We start from the raw sequence: 18,262 nt of genomic DNA, 5'->3' as shown, positions 1-18,262 counted from the left end.
ATCACATACAAACACAGATCATTAACTGACAGCAATCACATATAGCACAACAAAACTAAGTAGATAGTAAAATTAATCCATTTTAGCTATTTTCGACAGTGCTGTTTTTTCTATATTTGGTAAAAAGTGTCCGCTGTTGAAAAGTGTCCTTGAGCCTGGCACTAAATTCTCAGCAGCTGAAAGGTTACATCACCGTGGCTCACCCATGTCACTGACCTCTGCACTCTGGAGAGGAGCGGGCAGGACTAATTAGAGGACTAATTACCCCTTTGGGATAAAACACACACACACAGCCATCATGCTGTTATAAAAGCAGATGTTCTTTCTACCACAAAACGTCCTTCAACAGTTACAAACAACAAAATCAAACTTTTATGTGGAACGGCATATTGCACCTTCACTGCTATTCCAGTCATTCTAGCCAATCATGTTTCATAACTACCACTGAAGAGTGTGTCCTATATAGCCAGCACTGGCAGCAGCTATTGGCAGCTGAAATAGATTTCTGTTTGCCAGGAAGTACATTCAAGACAAATGAAGCCAGCACAAGCGCCCACGTTTGGAGAGGACTCATGTTCAGGTTGTATTTGTGTGTGTTGGGCAGCTGACCAGTCTAGTGTTTTAATTGGCCTGTGCAAAGCCACAGAGCTGGTGACAGACAGTGATGTGTGCAAACTCAGGAGAGTGTACAGGTAGGTACTGCTGATTAGTAAACAGAAAGGCTGGATGACATGACCTTAAATCCTTGAATTATGATGTTTTGTAAAAAAACATTATGGGAACGTATTTCTTTGGTATGAATATATGCCAGTTCAGTTTATTTATTTGTCCTGATCAATTACAATACAACAAGTTTGATATTTTGGACTATGGGCTGATTGTTTGGTTGAACTTCCAATTAGATTTAATTGTTTTTTGTGCAATACTCCATTTATTGTACAGGATACGGCATGTTTATCTATTGAAAATTTAATATATAAGCACATTAGGATCAGGAAAAGACTCATAATGTTAAAAAAATCACCTTACAAAATTGACATGCTGAACTTGTTAGCAAACATTTCCTTATTTGCCCAATATTTGACACTGGACATGTAATGTAAAGTGGACATATTTGACTTTTTTGCTAAAAGTTGCCTTTAACTTTATGCTTTCCACACAGACGGTTGCACATATATGAGCTCTTGCAGAATTGTGACGAGGATCCTCCATACTCCGTGCAAGTTTTTATTACTGGCTAACCGATATTCTCCCAAACTGTAGGGGGCAGTGTAGACACTCACAAACCTCACACATGCGTCAAGCATTATCTAACATCAGGCAGTAAAGGTGCAGGACACCATGCCCAATGCTCCATAGAGATGAGGGGAACTGCAAAGTTAGGTCGGAATTCTCCGAGTTCATCACTACAAGTGGTACCTTAAACTAGGGATGTCTCTATCAAGTTTTTTTTAGCCCCGATATCCTGATATGAGTCCTATAATATTGGGAATCTGACAATTAAATATGTTTCTTGCATATTGAAATAACAGGTGTACCTTGCTAAATTTGGAACTCCTTATATTTGTCATATGGTGATTGAACCAAATACTAGAGGTCCTGGCTCAAGGTTATTAGTTGATTATGTTCAGTTAGGGATAGCGTATATGAAGCAAAGTTTGACGAGAAGAATGCAACTTCTGAAACTGAAGTGACATGGTTGACTAGATAGAAAGGCCCAGACACACCAAGGCGATGGTCAGTGGTTGGTCAATATTGGGCTGTTTGTGAGCGCCTGTCGCCCTAGTTGGTGCAGGTTGCCTCTTGTTGGCCCCCGTCGGGTTTTTTTGGCCAATTCAGCATGTTGAATCGGCTTCAGCGACAACAGAGCCAGTCAATGAATTGAATCACTCTGATTGGCAGTTCAGCTCAGTGCATGAAAAGAGAAACTGAAGTGAGGAAAGTAAACAAACAGCTAAAGTCAAGAGGGATCAAAACCAAAACAAACTTGTTACATTAAGGTAACATTATTTTTCTTCAGCCACTGAGCTCTTTAGCAGAAACATTTCGTGATTGTTTGTGTTATTGTTCACTGGAGCACAGTAAATATGCTTTGTTCTTTCGACACTGGATTGTGTTGGTAATGTGCTAACAGACTAACTAGTGTCAAGATGGTCTTCTGGTTTCCATTTTTGAATGACAATTACAGTCTGCTGGCACCTGCTGGTGTGGAAAGTTATTTCCTCTCATGCAGGCACAGAATGTATGTGCTGCTTAGCTGTCGGTTGTGGTCTTTGTGGTGTGTTCATGTGCAACTTTTTGGCCAAGACACAGGTGACATGAGGTGATGCAACAGTCAGCTTTTGTTTTTGTCTGGGCCTGAAGACGTATCACTCTGTTGGAGTTGTTAAAACTACAAAAACACTTGTGGTTGTGCAGCAGTGTTAGAGAGCAGAGTTTCTTCCCTCATAAATGATCTTTGACCAAGTACAGATACCAGCTGCAGGGACAGACAACAGACAAGTTTAATGTTGGCCTGAAGTCACTGCTGTGATTTATGTTAATTAGCAACAGCTGATTTGATCTGCTGCCGGCGACCTTGGTCATTTTATCCCGTGAAAGTGTCAACGCCGGCTGAAAATGAGAAGCTGCCACCTGAATGTTATGAATATTGCTCTTTGCTAGCGCCAAAGCAAGAGGAGAGATAACAGATTTGAAAATATATTTGTTAGCCTCAGAGGCTATTATTACAACTCCATGTATTTTGCCAACCTTGGTGTGAGACCTCGGAGTCAGTCGCCCCTGTGCGCCCAGATTTTTCACATTCACACACTGTCATCAGCAGCAAAATGCTGCACTGTAGAGCCAAGTGATTCACATGCTCATTAACAGCACAATGTGTGTGTGTCAACTATGATTCAGCCCATGTAAGGAAGCAGCCAAGTAATTATATGCTGTGTCCAAACAAACACACAGACCCCCCTACCAGTGCCTATCCCCCTTCCACACCCCTTTACTCCCCCACCCTCCCTCTGTCTGTCTCCAAAATTATCACTGGTGTCTTCCAAAGAAAACATTTGTGCTTTCTCACAATGACTTCCACGAATACACACACACACACACACGCACGTGCACACCACACACACACACACACACACACACACACATACTTGGAAGACACTGCAGTGACTTGCATTTATTTCTTAGGGATTTACTAGAGCTGTAAGGATACATTGATGGATCGATATATCAATTCAGTGATTAACTATCCAATATCATCAGTGCAGAGTGGGAACATATATCCTAATTTTTAAGATATGCCTTTAGTTTAAAATTTCCATGGCACCTCTGTGTCACTAGCACACCTCCTTCCTAAACATTCAAACAATGCTATCGGCCTTGTGCCAGGCAGATAATGGTGAGCAGCAAGAAAAAGACCAAAAGGATATTTACAGATATCGACTCATATCCATTGCAGGCCCCTGATTTGAATCATAGCGAATTTGTATCATGGCAGACTTTGTGATATCAGCAAATATCGTATTGCTCTCCAAACAGTTATTAATCTAATTGTGATTAAACTTGTGGTTTTCACGCCTATAGAATTCACCTTAACCTTAACCATAATCCCAATATTCACCCTAAAATCTACTTGGCATTCAGACGCAAACTGAGTAAGTCTACATGTGGCCGACTAACTTACTATCTATGGACTGCAGACCAGTTTTGGTGGTGTGGTATGTCATTTTCAGTAAATGTTACAACATAAAAAATGTGTTTTCAGTTTAACTACAAACATAAGAAGACAGAAAGTATTCACCTATCTTTAAGGGGTTACATTTTGATCTTGAGCCCACAGCTGATATTCTACATGATTTGTTTACCTGAGCGCACAGCTGACAGGTACAGTGGTTTGTTTACATGACATAACAGAATTGCATATTTAACAGATTCAGTGAGGACGGAGAGATGCTTGCTTGCTCGCTGTTAGGACACAGTGTTCAGCCTCCATATTCTCAGAGGGAAATATTTTTACTAAACATTATGACCGGAGAGATTTAAGTATGTCGGACTTAAACGGATTTTCCTGATATATAAAAATGGATAACGGAAACAGTGAGGACAGCAGAGCTGATGTTAAAGCTGCTTACTGTGTGTTTGAGAGAAACAGAGAGAGGGAAAGCGAAGGTGGTCTATTGCATAATGTTTCTGTATGTCATGAAGAGCTTACTCAGACTGCTGCTTTGTCACTTATTAACCTCTGCGCCTGAAACTCGCAATATTTTCTAACAAGCTTACCCAGACCATCCGACACTGGTTGTGGGTCAACCTGCGCATCACTACTTAGCAGGTCTTAAATGGCATATCCAGCTTGCTGGAAGATATAGCCGTGTGTTGAGGAGAGAGCGCGTCTTCAGAGCCCGACATAACGTGCTCAGAGAGTGACAAAAAATGGGTTATCAGCTGTTTCCGACTGCCAAGACATTCACTAACACTGCTTTCTCCATGGTATACCTCAGGGCGGCTGTATTTCCTTATATGGAGAAATGGGGGCGTGGCAGTATGCTGATTGCAAATAGCAGTCAATTTAGAGTAATTCTGATTCACTAAAATACAAACAAAAATGGCCAGTGTGCATGTGTCATGAATCCAATGGTAAATTTGTGTGTGCACTTATGTTGTGCACAAATTAAGAACATTTCTGCGCACATATTAGCGAACAATGTGAGCAATACAAGACCACACACTCTAAAACATGTGCACAGACATATGCACAAATATACTCTACACACGCACACACACAAAGACAGCCGTTACGAGAGCTGCCACAGGGAATAGAATGAAAATGAAAGCCGAGCGAAGGCGACGTGAGGAGAGGGAAAAAAAAGGAAAAGAGGCGAAAAAATCGAGGGAGGAGAAAAGCCCATGTGGCAGAGGGAGATTCTCATCTTCACTGAAATCAGCTGATCCCTCCCACCCTCTTTCCCTCCCTCCACTGCCACAGCTTCCCTTCTTGCATCTCTGCCTTGTCCATCTCCTTTCCTGTCCTCTGCCTCCCTCCTACCTTTATCCTTTTTTCAACCAACCTCTTCTCCATTTCTCCCACCACCTCCCTCTATCTCTCTCTTCTTACTTTCTCCTTGCCCTCCCCTCCCTACCCTCCTACTCCTACTCCCTCTTTTCCCTCTCTCTGTCTCGCTCGGCTTTCACTCTTTCGTATTATCACTCTCTGTATTCCACCCCCCCTTATCCTCTCTCTGTCACAGTGGGAGAGCTGCAGGCAGACAGAGGCAGCATACACTAATGTTACTATATTTGACAAGACACACACACATATTCTCCTGCCACATGCACGACTGAACACACATAGGAAAGAGAAGAAGGGGAGGTGGGGGGGCACACACACACACACACACACACACACACACACACACAAACACTGCCGGAAAGACAGCCCTCAAGAGTACATGCGTGGATAAACACAACGCACACACTCCGACGCGTGCTGAGTGCAGGAATCACAAACATAGCGACACACAGAAGGGCAAGCGCGTGACGCCAGCAACCTAACAGCGCTGTCTCTCTTTCTCTCTCTCCCTCTCTCTCTCTCTTTCTCTGTCTCTCTCTCTCTCTCACACACACACACACACACACGCCGTCTCTCTTTTTTCACACACACTCACGCCTCTCAGACGCACACGGCAGCGCACAAGCCAGCGAACAGGACGGCGCTGGACGTATCATTCATGTAGGGAATAGATCCAAAGAAAAGGATTAACTATCTCCATCCCTTTCCCTCCACGGACCTCATCCTCTCTTCCCTCCTCTTGTGTCTCTAAGCCTCTCTTCACCTCATTTTTTTTCTACAATCCCTCATTTTTTCTCCACACAATCCCTCCTTTTTCACAATTTATTGGTGGGTTGAAGGGAGGCAAGGGGGGGATTGTCTCTATACAGAAAGGAGGATTATTCTCATTCATTTGACCAGGATCTTGAATGTATGGATTTCTTTTAACTGAAGGGGTTTTTCTTTTTTTGGAGATTTTTGATCTTTTTTTATATTTCTTTTTTTAATTTTTTTTTTGTGAGGATGGCTGATGGCAGAGAGCTATAAGGCTGTTGCTGTCTGAGATATTTGGTCAAAAGGTAAGTGTGTTTGTGGTGTTAGTTCTCCTCTCCTCACTCACTCACACTCACATACACTTCATTTCAACGTAACTGCTCCTCAGCTTATTTTACGACTGGAATTAAAGATGCACTATGTCTCTCCCAAAGTGGACTGCAGATGAGAACCCCCCCCCCCCCCCCCCCCCCCCTCTGTAAACAAATGGTCATTTTGGAGGGGTGCATGCTGTGAAGAGGTGGATGCTGAAAATGTCAGCCCCTAACCTGTTTCCTGGATACACACAACATGCACATTCATTGGAATTTTTAGGGCTGTGGTTGTGGGGCAAAGCTTGCAGAGGTGGGCAGTAGGTGAGGGGATCTGAGGTTTATTCACACACACGCATGGGTGTATCGTTAGTTATTCATATTTCACAGCTAAATGTCAAAGAAGTACATAGATAAAGACAGGCAGCACTAAACCACAGACCTTAAAAGAAACAACACAGCTCTAATATTTAAAAACAACAACATACCCTACAGGGCATAAACAGTAAATGCTCTAAACATACAGTATGATGGATACTAGGGTACGGTATGAGGCATTGCTATTTTATACTGCTGCCACATGCTACTTAAGAGAAACTTAAGTCTTATGGTAACTCTTTATCTGCTTGTACCGAACCTCTCTGCTGAGATCTAACCCAGCTGAGGTGAATATACGGCAAATATATTGAGATATATTTTTTGCATGGCTACTGTAGCAGATGTACCACCCTTAGGTGTTTAAAAATTGCATGAGGTTGTCAAACATGGCAGCCCATGTATTCCAGTAAAAGCTGCTCAGCCAGCGAAAATGTCACAAAAAAATAAATAAATGAACAAATACAAAAAGTTTTAGCCGCTTCCTGCTTCCATGCCAATTACATAATAATGACCATACAGACATTCCCATCATATATTTGCCTGGAAACATAAAATATTGGAATGTTTTCAATCCACATGATTTTTAGGCACAAAAACGTCTCTCAACGCTGAGGCGTCATTTGACCTGCAGGTCTAGCTACAGCCACCACATGATAACTGCTGCACATCAGAGTACTACTGTATCTCTGGGGGATTTTGTCAGTGTGGATATTTGCTAATATACTAGATATCTTCTGTTATACTTTAATTACAGCATGATTAATATCCTATCATATGCCCATTTTTTCTTATGAGCTTGATGTAACCCATGTAGACAACTTTATAGACAAACAAACCATGCAGGATTGTTGGCTATTGATGGTAACGCTCTCCACTGTGTCTCTTGGATGCCTGCTGCTTATGATCAGGCACCTGGTCACCACCTTTCTATAAAGCCCCGACCTCACCTGAGTGCTGTGAGGGTACACACCCATAAACATCCCAAACACAGAAAACAAGAGGAAAATAAGCAAATCCAGGCAGAGGGCAGAGTATCTGCAGAAAAATACAACACCACTCTCTTCTTATGAGTGATGATTGAGAGGGATTACCTCTGTATAAAATATCTGAAATATCATTTTTAGGTACATCCTGCATTGTATATCTTGATCTCAAAGAAAGCTTCTGTTACAAATCTATATGATGAATACACAGTGTTATTTGGCTGCCTTCCGTCTCTGACCTTCACGCTATCTTACATAATCATAATCAAGCTGAAGCACCTTGATGGGTTCTTTTATACGGTGTCCTGTTGATTCTCAGCCTGTAGCCACTGCTTTTTTGCATGCTGTAAAACCACTTTACAGACTCTAATCTTGTTTTAAAAAGGTGTGATATAAGAGTGATTAACTTTGAAGAGCTGCAGTGTGATTATACGATAATGCAGTGGGTGTGAGGCACTCCCCTCTGATATCCTCAAGGCTCTCTACATTAGCTTCCAATTAACGGGACTTGTCTGAATGTCCTCTAAGTAATGAAGATGCAACATAAACCCGGAGAAAACAATACTGATCACTAACCAGCTCCATGCTTAGTGCTGTAGATTGACACGCGGACTCAATACAAAACTAACACCTCTGACTAGTCTGACAATTCCTGTAAAACTGCTCATCGGATCATGCCGCAGACGTGTGAACACTGTCGGTGATATTATTCATGTGCTTAAACAAAACAAATGGCAAATCTTAAAACCATGTACATATCCAAAATACTCCCAAATACTGGATTATTGTTGGGTTGGTGTTCCAGAGAAAAGTATCACTGCAGCACTCCCTGTTAAGTTAAGAGCATGGTACAGGACTAGAACACTGGATATGTACATTTAGGTAAACTATCTTAATACAAATAATAATTTAAAATATGCATGATAATATGGTATACAATTCAAAATGACAAAATGTGACCTGCATGGTATGCATGTACGTGTATGCTTGAACAAAACGTGTGTGTTTATGTACACCATGTGTCTGCATACCCACATGCATGTGTAATTATATATCCGTACATATTTTTTGCACCATGTGCCTGTCAACACATATGAGGCTCTATTTGTCAAGCTTTCTGCATGTGCTTAAGTGTGTGTGTGTCTGTGTGTGTGTGTGTCCAGTGTGTGTGTGTGTGTGTGTGTGTGTGTCCAGTGTATGTGTGTTATGTTGCCCCAATCTCTCTGCTCTCCTGTGTAAGAAAGCCATTAAAAATTGATTTAGAGGAGCTTGGCTGCCTCTCTGTGCCTTTGTTAGCAACCCCGCCGTTACACAGACAGACACACCTACACAGACACACACTCATGGAAATACATGAACATACAACAGCAGATGTGCACCGAACCTTGTCAGTTATCTGACTCATTTTAGAGTTGGTTGCTTTTTATTTCTTCTTCCTCTCCATTGTAGGATGTAGTTTGTTTTGTAAAATAATCTGACATTGATGTATCCCTTAAACCCCAGCCAACTGCCGAAGGCTAACGTGTGTGTGCGTGTGTGCGTGTGTGTGTGGGTGAGGGAGTAAAGGGTAGAGCTGAAGGTGAGTGATTGGGCTGTGTGTTTACAGCTGTGATGCCACTCATTCAGGGGCCACACACAGACATTCAAACATTCTTACTGCTGCACTCACACACACACACACACACACACACACACACACACACATGCCTTCACACATGAACAGACGTCCTCTAGAGTGCAGGTGTATTTCAATTTGGAGGCAAATTTGACGCAATTCCAGCCATATTGATTAAAAAACTATTAGTCAAGCCATGTAGGCACGTCACAAGGATGATGAAATACTCTGAAAAATGGGCTAAATTGGGCAAATCGGGCAAAGATGTGCACACATACGCACAAACACACACACACTCCTTCGCACTGCAGGATCTAAGCTTTTCTGTCAGGGTATTTCAGTTGTACTGATGTAGATGCCTGCTGTAGCACCAACACAAAGATAAATGGCTAAGTGTTGTACATTTTCCAGCTGTTGTGTATTCATTATCTATCTGAAGTTATCTTGCTTACACTCTTAGTTTTACTTTAAAACACGTGTAGGGCTGGTAATCAGTAGCTGATACTGTTAAGGTATCAACTGAAGTAAGCCCATACCAAGTAATATCGAAACTTCTTCCATTCAAATGATACCTACGTATGATCCCTTTTGTTCTCGACCTAGCATGAAATAACTGTTCGTATGATTTTGCTCGCAGCCAAGTGTTCTTAGATTTAATGCAGTGTATCCTCATTCATACTGTGACCTAAGAATTGGACAAAGGCAGAAAATTAAGATTTAAAATGACTCAAAGTTCACTCAAAGTTCACACCGTTCTGAACTCAAGTCTTCTGAGGGAAAGTCCTGTGTTTTGTTACCCATCCACCACCTCAACCTGTCTCCTTACGGGGCATCAGCGCACTGGTCATGAGATCGCAACCTTCCCAAATACGTGGGCTGTACACAAATTACTGGCTCATGATCACGTGGGATATGTACAAATTTTGGTGGGTTACTTTTTGCAGCAAAACTCTTCAACGGTGCACAACAACAGCCTGTTTAATGTGACGCGATTGGCCCACAACCACAGCAGCTACAACCCATACAGTCTGTGGTGTTGTGAAATCGAGTGTGTTTTATTTGATGAAGTTCAGCGTGCCAAAATGCCACCAAAATATTTGAAAGTATGGCAATACTATATACCTGTATTACCTGGTGGCGTTTTATGCAACTGAATGCTCCCTTAACATGGTGCATATCGAATGTAATCGGAAAAAAAGGTCTCAAAGTAAGCCCTCTATTGGTATTGGTACCGCTTTCAGGGTACAGGTTTTGGAACTAGTATCCTATTTTCTAACCTATACTCAGCTCTAGGTAGATGTGACATGATGGGAAAGTTTGAACTGTAGAAGGCAAAATACAAATTTGTCCACCTACCATAGACATAGACATACAATCAACACATACCTACAGAATTCATGCTTATATTCTCTTTTCCACTTTGTACTAGAGAGAGGTGATCACAGTTAGGTTGCCTGTACTAGAAATGGATGTTGCTAGATCACAAAATAAACACTTGTCAAGCGTGAATAAAAATTAGAACATGGCTGTGCCTTTCTTCATCTCGCTTCCTCCCTATCAACAATCTCTCCCTGCATCATAAACATGAGAGAGAAAACACAAACAGCCCAAGTTGGCCAATCACAGTTGGTGGTCTCTACTTGTTATCTCAGCCCCCAGGTGTGCGGTTAAATTTCTGAGGAAATGCACGTCGGAGGCTCCGCGTGACGCCTCAGCAACACCCTGCAGAGTATAAATCCGGCTTAAGTGCGGACAGGAAACAGTTAGTGGAATAAACAGAGTGAAAAAATAGGACAGAAAGAAGAGAGGAGAAAGGAGAGAGGAGCGCAAAGGAGAGGAGGAGGTGTTACATGATTCCCACAACATGCAGGCCACATTGGCTCCCGAGTATTTACACGTGTGTGCGTGTAAATGTGTACATGGGTGCATGTGTGGATTTTGGCTGCCCCCGTGTCCGGGTCAAATTGGTAAAAAAAGCTTTCTGAGAATAGCCTGACGGACAGGATTGTCACCACAGCACCCGTTCAACATGATGGGAACTGATGAGCGCACTGTAACATGTGGGTGCAGAGGTGACCTTCTGCTGCACCTCCAATACATCATTTATGGGACAGCTCCAGCATGATTGAGCACATCATGAAAGTTTAAACATGTGTATTGATGATTTTTTTTCTTAGTTAAATGTTATTTCTGCCCCTTTCTTTCTTACCCACTCCCGTTCATTTCCAGAACACAATGAGAAACAAACCCATAAACAACGAGCTGTAAATGAGCTATAAACCTGATATAAACTACATTTACAATTTTGTATCAATGCAGACATTCGATACGACTGAATGACTTCGCTTTTTGCTCATAAAGTAACACTCTGCTTCGCAGCCAAACTGTTTCCCTCCCCAAAATAATTCAAAATAAACAAACACAAGGCCGTGAATCATTTGACAAATGGCCAACATGCAAAACAAGGCAACACTTGCAGTCCCAGAGCTGAAACAGGAATTAAAGATTGATTTAACACAGCTTGAAACTACAGCAGAAATGTTTAATTAAATAAACAACTATGACAAAGGGGGGAAAAAAAGCATTTATCTCAGTGTGTGAAAAATGCTTTGATGTTTCTACAGTGTGAATATGATGTATGGAAATCAGCAAAAACTGTTATCACACTGGAACCATCTGTTAATATCATTTCTGCTCTAGCTTATACATACGTGCATGATATGTTTCAAACAAGAGGTTACCTCCAGCTCTAGAGGAGAAAAAAAAGGGAGAAAAACGGGAGGCCAATACTGAAGTAAGTTCTTTCTACTGGCCTGCAGGGGGCGACTCCAGTGGTTGCAAAAAGAAGTCCGATTGTATAAATCTCGAGGAGAAAATGAATTACTTTTCACTTAATTCACTACCTCAGTGAACATTTTCCTACTCAATTTTTGGTCTTAATCGCTAGTTTCAAGTCTTCAATACAGCATGATGTTCATTTTGTGAATTGCGTCCCATCAATCACAAGGTCTTAGTCCCAGCTCGTCAAATACCGATGCTTGGTCAACATATAATGCGGTCAGAAACCCTCCTGCTCTCATGCTCCTTACGTGCATTGTGTCTTTTCAAAATAAGCTTCCATTTTAACAGGAAATGTAATGCATACAGCTTCTTTTCAAAATAAACTTACAACATACAGTACAGGCCAAAAGTTTGGACACACCTTCTCATTCAATGCGTTTTCTTTATTTTCATGACTATTTACATTGTAGATTCTCACTGAAGGCATCAAAACTATGAATGAACACATATGGAGTTATGTACTTAACAAAAAAAGGTGAAATAACTGAAAACATGTTTTATATTCTAGTTTCTTCAAAATAGCCACCCTTTGCTCTGATTACTGCTTTGCACACTCTTGGCATTCTCTCCATGAGCTAGTCACCTGAAATGTTTTTCCAACAGTCTTGAAGGACTTCCCAGAGGTGTTTAGCACTTGTTGGCCCCTTTGCCTTCACTCTGCGGTCCAGCTCACCCCAAACCATCTGGATTGGGTTCAGGTCCGGTGACTGTGGAGGCCAGGTCATCTGCCGCAGCACTCCATCACTCTCCTTCTTGGTCAAATAGCCCTTACACAGCCTGGAGGTGTGTTTGGGGTCATTGTCCTGTTGAAAAATAAATGATCGTCCAACTAAACGCAAACCGGATGGGATGGCATGTCGCTGCAGGATGCTGTGGTAGCCATGCTGGTTCAGTGTGCCTTCAATTTTGAATAAATCCCCAACAGTGTCACCAGCAAAACACCCCCACACCATCACACCTCCTCCTCCATGCTTCACAGTGGGAACCAGGCATGTGGAATCCATCCGTTCACCTTTTCTGCGTCTCACAAAGACACGGCGGTTGGAACCAAAGATCTCAAATTTGGACTCATCAGACCAAAGCACAGATTTCCACTGGTCTAATGTCCATTCCTTGTGTTTCTTGGCCCAAACAAATCTCTTCTGCTTGTTGCCTCTCCTTAGCAGTGGTTTCCTAGCAGCTATTTGACCATGAAGGCCTGATTGGCGCAGTCTCCTCTTAACAGTTGTTCTAGAGATGGGTCTGCTGCTAGAACTCTGTGTGGCATTCATCTGGTCTCTGATCTGAGCTGCTGTTAACTTGCGATTTCTGAGGCTGGTGACTCGGATGAACTTATCCTCAGAAGCAGAGGTGACTCTTGGTCTTCCTTTCCTGGGTCGGTCCTCATGTGTGCCAGTTTCGTTGTAGCGCTTGATGGTTTTTGCGACTCCACTTGGGGACACATTTAAAGTTTTTGCAATTTTCCGGACTGACTGACCTTCATTTCTTAAAGTAATGATGGCCACTCGTTTTTCTTTAGTTAGCTGATTGGTTCTTGCCATAATATGAATTTTAACAGTTGTCCAATAGGGCTGTCAGCTGTGTATTAACCTGACTTCTGCACAACACAACTGATGGTCCCAACCCCATTGATAAAGCAAGAAATTCCACTAATTAACCCTGATAAGGCACACCTGTGAAGTGGAAACCATTTCAGGTGACTACCTCTTGAAGCTCATGGAGAGAATGCCGAGAGTGTGCAAAGCAGTAATCAGAGCAAAGGGTGGCTATTTTGAAGAAACTAGAATATAAAACATGTTTTCAGTTATTTCACCTTTTTTTGTTAAGTACATAACTCCACATGTGTTCATTCATAGTTTTGATGCCTTCAGTGAGAATCTACAATGTAAATAGTCATGAAAATAAAGAAAACGCATTGAATGAGAAGGTGTGTCCAAACTTTTGGCCTGTACTGTAGGTAAAAAAAAAAATGTGTTTTTAGGTTTAATTCCTATGTTAAGGCAACAAAAGTCCATAGCTAGGTTGAGAAAAAAACATGTTGGCTTAAAATTGGTACTGTTGGAGCCCTAATATAGTTTATTATTTAGTTTATTTTATTCTTATCTTAACACAAGGTCAATATAAATCTACACATGCAGTTATTAAACTGAACATAGGGTGGAGCATTCATGTGTGAAGGGCATATTAGGTAAAGTCTTATGGAAGCATGTTGAAAAGCATTAAGTATTGGCATTTAAAACTGAATTTGCTGAACAGAATAGTGATTAAATATGAACAATGCTGTCGCCCTTCTGTGTTATGGTGAGCATGTGTATATTGTATTGAGAATAAATGGATGGAAAAAACCTGGACACTGGTTTATTGTTAGCCCAGAACATGTGTCCCAAACAAGCTCACCCATTCGGCCTACAGTGGCTTGTTTAGACATTTTATTTTGTTAAAAAGTCACTAAAAGTACGTTTGTTGCTAATGTAATGTAATGTCACACGACATACTTCACTAGCATACTATGCTACACATCCTAGCACACTATGCTGTTACTGAAATAACTTCATTGACTTTTGGTTTTACATGGAACACGAACAGTAGGTTTTGTGTCATTCGACGGATTAACACAGATTCATCTGCATACATTCCCTAGACCGTGGTGTGACAATCAGTAAAGTATCCCTTTAAATCGACGATCATGCAGGATATGCTTTAGGGCGTGGCTACCCTGTGATTGACAAGTCGTTACCACACATACCACCCCTCACTCCTTCGCAGCTCCATCCTCTCATCCAAATATGGTAATTTCTGGCTCCAAAAAACCAAGATGGCAACAGCCAAAATGCCAAACTCAAGGCTTCAGAACAGTAATCCACAAGCCAAAGGCTGACATCACTGTGCTACCATTTCAGTCTTGAAATGAATTCTCAGCACTGAGCAAACTGAAAAAAGAAAACATATACAGCAAGAAATCTGTAGCAGCGAGAGTAATCTTCCCAGATCCGTCTCAAGTTTCTTTCATTTCTCATCTGCGCTTCTGAATTCTTCAAATGAAGCTCATGTGCTCATTTAAAAAGAACAACACAAATTTCCCAGCAGAGCCCGGCTAATGTGACTTTAATCACACGCAGGAAATCCATCTGCCGAATATCCTCGGTACACGCCTCTGTTCCTTTGTCAAGCAGAGGAGAGGAGCCAGAGAGGGAAAGATGGAATGCGAGAGAGGGGAAGCAGGGAAGGGAATACTGAAAGATGAAGGTCATAAAGGAAGATAGAAAAGCCCAGGAAGAGATGATGGAGAGGAGAGGAGCATGTGTAATATGCAGAGGGAATATAAAGAAAGAGGGGGGAGAGCTGCGAGATTAGACAAGTGCTTTATATTTTGTTCAGTGTCTGGCAGGTACTAATAGCAATAATGATAACACAAATAGCACCACTGGGGCGAACATACACAATCCCGCACTCAACACACTGAAACACTGGAGAGGTTGTGGAGGGGAATTTTAATGTCCTCCCTGTTTACCCACAGCACTCATTCTCACCTCCCCTCCTCTTCTGGCATTTCCTGCCTTGCCTATATTTTCTTTTTATCGTTTCGTGTCTCTTCTCTATACCTTCTTTCCTCCTGGTCACCCTGTCTCCTATTTCACCTCGCCCCCCGCTTCCCTCTCACCTCTTGTTTCCACACTCATATATAACCAGTTGTAAATAACTCACTGACACCCTCAACAGATTTACGGGTGTTACTTTTGGAAGTGACCTGCTGTCTATCTTCAGATCCATCTATCATGTTTTCATTTTTTTCCCCGTCACACATCCACTTTATCCTCCCACTACTTTAGATCAGTTTTCGATCACCTTTTTAAGACAGTACAGGTGCTAATTTACATAATCGCTGCACAGGCATCCACAAACGGGTGTAAACACACGCAAAATTTCCCCTGCATTTAACTTTAAGGCAAAATGAGCCGTGCAGGAAAAAGCCTGCTTGTGTCTCCCCCACAAACAAGCTAACCATTGAACAACAGCCTAATTTGATTAGCGCGATATTTCACACACTGCTGATTGGGTTTTGATGATACTTTGGGAAAAGACGCATCTCACAGCAGCACTCCAGCATTTTCAAAATTACACTGATTGGCCCAGGGGGCGCAAGTCAATGGCGTGCATCAGTCATGTGGTACCGAGGTTCCAACAAGCTTTCTCCCATGGTAATTTCCCCACTCGTCAAACCTATTTTCACTGTAATGACTCAGCGGTGACAAGAACACTCATCTTTTTCAAAGCACATGGGATATGTTTCATTACACCGCTGTAATTGGGCTGGGTCATTCTTTTTTTCAACTTTATGTTATCAAGGGAAAAGTCCATCAATCACAAACTAATGGCAACCAGTCAGCCACCATATTAGTACAGGAAACAATATGACTGCAAACAAGGGAAAACCTATTATAACTATACAACAAACTATATCGTATGCAACAGCAACAAGACTTGTTTCTTGTGCACCACAATTTTCTTATGGTATTTTAGAGGACTAAATCATAGACAAAAAGGTTGTCTGCAGGTTTTTGGACTATAGAAGTGTCTTATGAAACTTGCAGTCGTGCAAAGTGTTGTGAAGTTGATTTCCTTCATTGGAAAAGTTGATTTTCTGAGATGGACCATTGGATTTAGAGGCGTTATGATTTATGGACGGCACAGTGGTGCAGTGGTTAGCATTGTCACCTCACAGCAAGAGGGGTCTTGGTTCAAGGGTTCTCAGTGGGGGGTTTGAACCCCAGGGTGGGGGAGGCCTTCTGTGCGGAGTTTGCATGTTCTCCCTGTGTCAGCGGGCACTCCGGCTTCCTCCGCCAGTCCAAAGACATGCAGGGTAATTGATGACTCTAAATTGCCCGTAGGTGTGAATGTGAGTGTGAATGGTTGTCTGTCTCTATGTGTCAGCCCCGTGATAGTCTGGTGACCTGTCCAGGGTGTACTCCACCTCTCGCCCAATGTCAGCCGGGATAGGCTCCAGCCCCCCCGCGACCCCCACAAGGATAAGTGGTTCTGGAAAATGAATGAATGAATGGAATCTGTTGGGCACCATCATACCCAAAACATTATTATTTCAGGCACTAGATGAAATCTGGAAAAGACATATTTGTTGCTGTTTACGCAGGATTCAGTTTGGGTTTACTGTGACTGTGTTACCTTTACTTATTCAGCGAAGAGTTCAAAGACTGTCAGACTCTCACCGTCTCTTGCCTTGCCCGAGGGTAGTTTGGCAGTATTACACACACACAAACAGACACAATGTCTCTCTTCGTTACTCTTCCCATTAATGCTTCCTCTGCCTTTTCACTCCATGTTCTGTTTTCGCTCCGTCCATATGTCTCTGTATTTCCAAGTTCATGCCTGTATCTCTCCACCTTTCCTCTCCCCCTCTCCTTCCTCCTCCTCCTCTTCCTCTCCCTTCCTCCCCTCTCTATCCCTGTGTCACTCTCGCTTTGTCTCCCTCTGTGTCAGTGTCTGTGCCAGACAGCAGCAGTAGGGGGTCTGTCTGTGGGAAAGGCAAACTGATTGTGTAAACTGCCAAAGACACACACATCTATTATTTATTTCCTATGAAATTCCGGGGGGCTGTTTGGGATGCTTGGGCACACGCACATACGCACACATGCACGTGCACACCAGGGAGCATAGGTGCAAACACACGCACAGAAACACACTTTTAATGTATGCGAGGAAGCCTTTTTCGGTAACATGGAGGGTGTACACATACAGTGTCCCGCTGCTTTACCCTCTTTGCTGCTGGCGTACGGTGTCTGTATGTGTACATTAGTTTGTGTAGCCGTGTGTGGCAACAACTTGATGTGAAATTGTCTCACAATCAAGATTTGCAAAAGTCTGGAGATGCAAATAGGAAGAAAATTGCGCTATTTCATTCATGCTCTTTATGTTCTATCTATCTATCTATCATCCATCCATCCATCCATCATCTACCTACCTATCCACGTACCTTCTTCCCTGCATACCTACCTACCTTCCTTCCTGCCCTCCTTTCTACCAACCTACATTCCTTCCTTCCTACTTACCTATCCATCTACCTACCTTCCTACCTACCTTTCTACCTTCCTTGCTGCTCTCCTTCCTACTTGCCTTCCTTCCTACTAACCCCACCTTCCTTCCTTCCTTCCTTCCTTCGTACTTACCTATCTACCTAACTACCTTCCTACTCACTTTTCTACATTCCTTACTACCTACCTATCTACCTACCTACCTACCTTACTACGTTCCTTCCTTCCTGCCCTCCTTCTTAACAACCTACCTTCCTTCCTACTTA

General features: G+C 42.4%; 2 protein-coding genes across 3 annotated transcripts in view; one reads left to right on the top strand and one right to left on the bottom strand.

Moving 5' to 3' along the window:
• cacna2d4a (calcium channel, voltage-dependent, alpha 2/delta subunit 4a) overlaps window positions 1-18,262 on the bottom strand; it is a 151,747-nt gene that overhangs the window by 56,439 nt on the left and 77,046 nt on the right. The window lies entirely within an intron of this gene.
• lrtm2a (leucine rich repeat transmembrane protein 2a) overlaps window positions 5,672-18,262 on the top strand; it is a 35,730-nt gene continuing 23,139 nt past the window's right edge. The window contains exon 1 of the mRNA XM_033614503.2: window positions 5,672-6,126. The gene's annotated coding sequence lies outside the window, so the exon portion shown is untranslated. The remainder of the gene's footprint in view (window positions 6,127-18,262) is intronic.

Source organism: Epinephelus lanceolatus, chromosome 23 (genome assembly GCF_041903045.1).
Source record: "Epinephelus lanceolatus isolate andai-2023 chromosome 23, ASM4190304v1, whole genome shotgun sequence".
NCBI classification, from domain to species: Eukaryota; Metazoa; Chordata; class Actinopteri; order Perciformes; family Serranidae; genus Epinephelus; species Epinephelus lanceolatus.
This window is presented reverse-complemented; position numbering and strand designations above follow the sequence as displayed.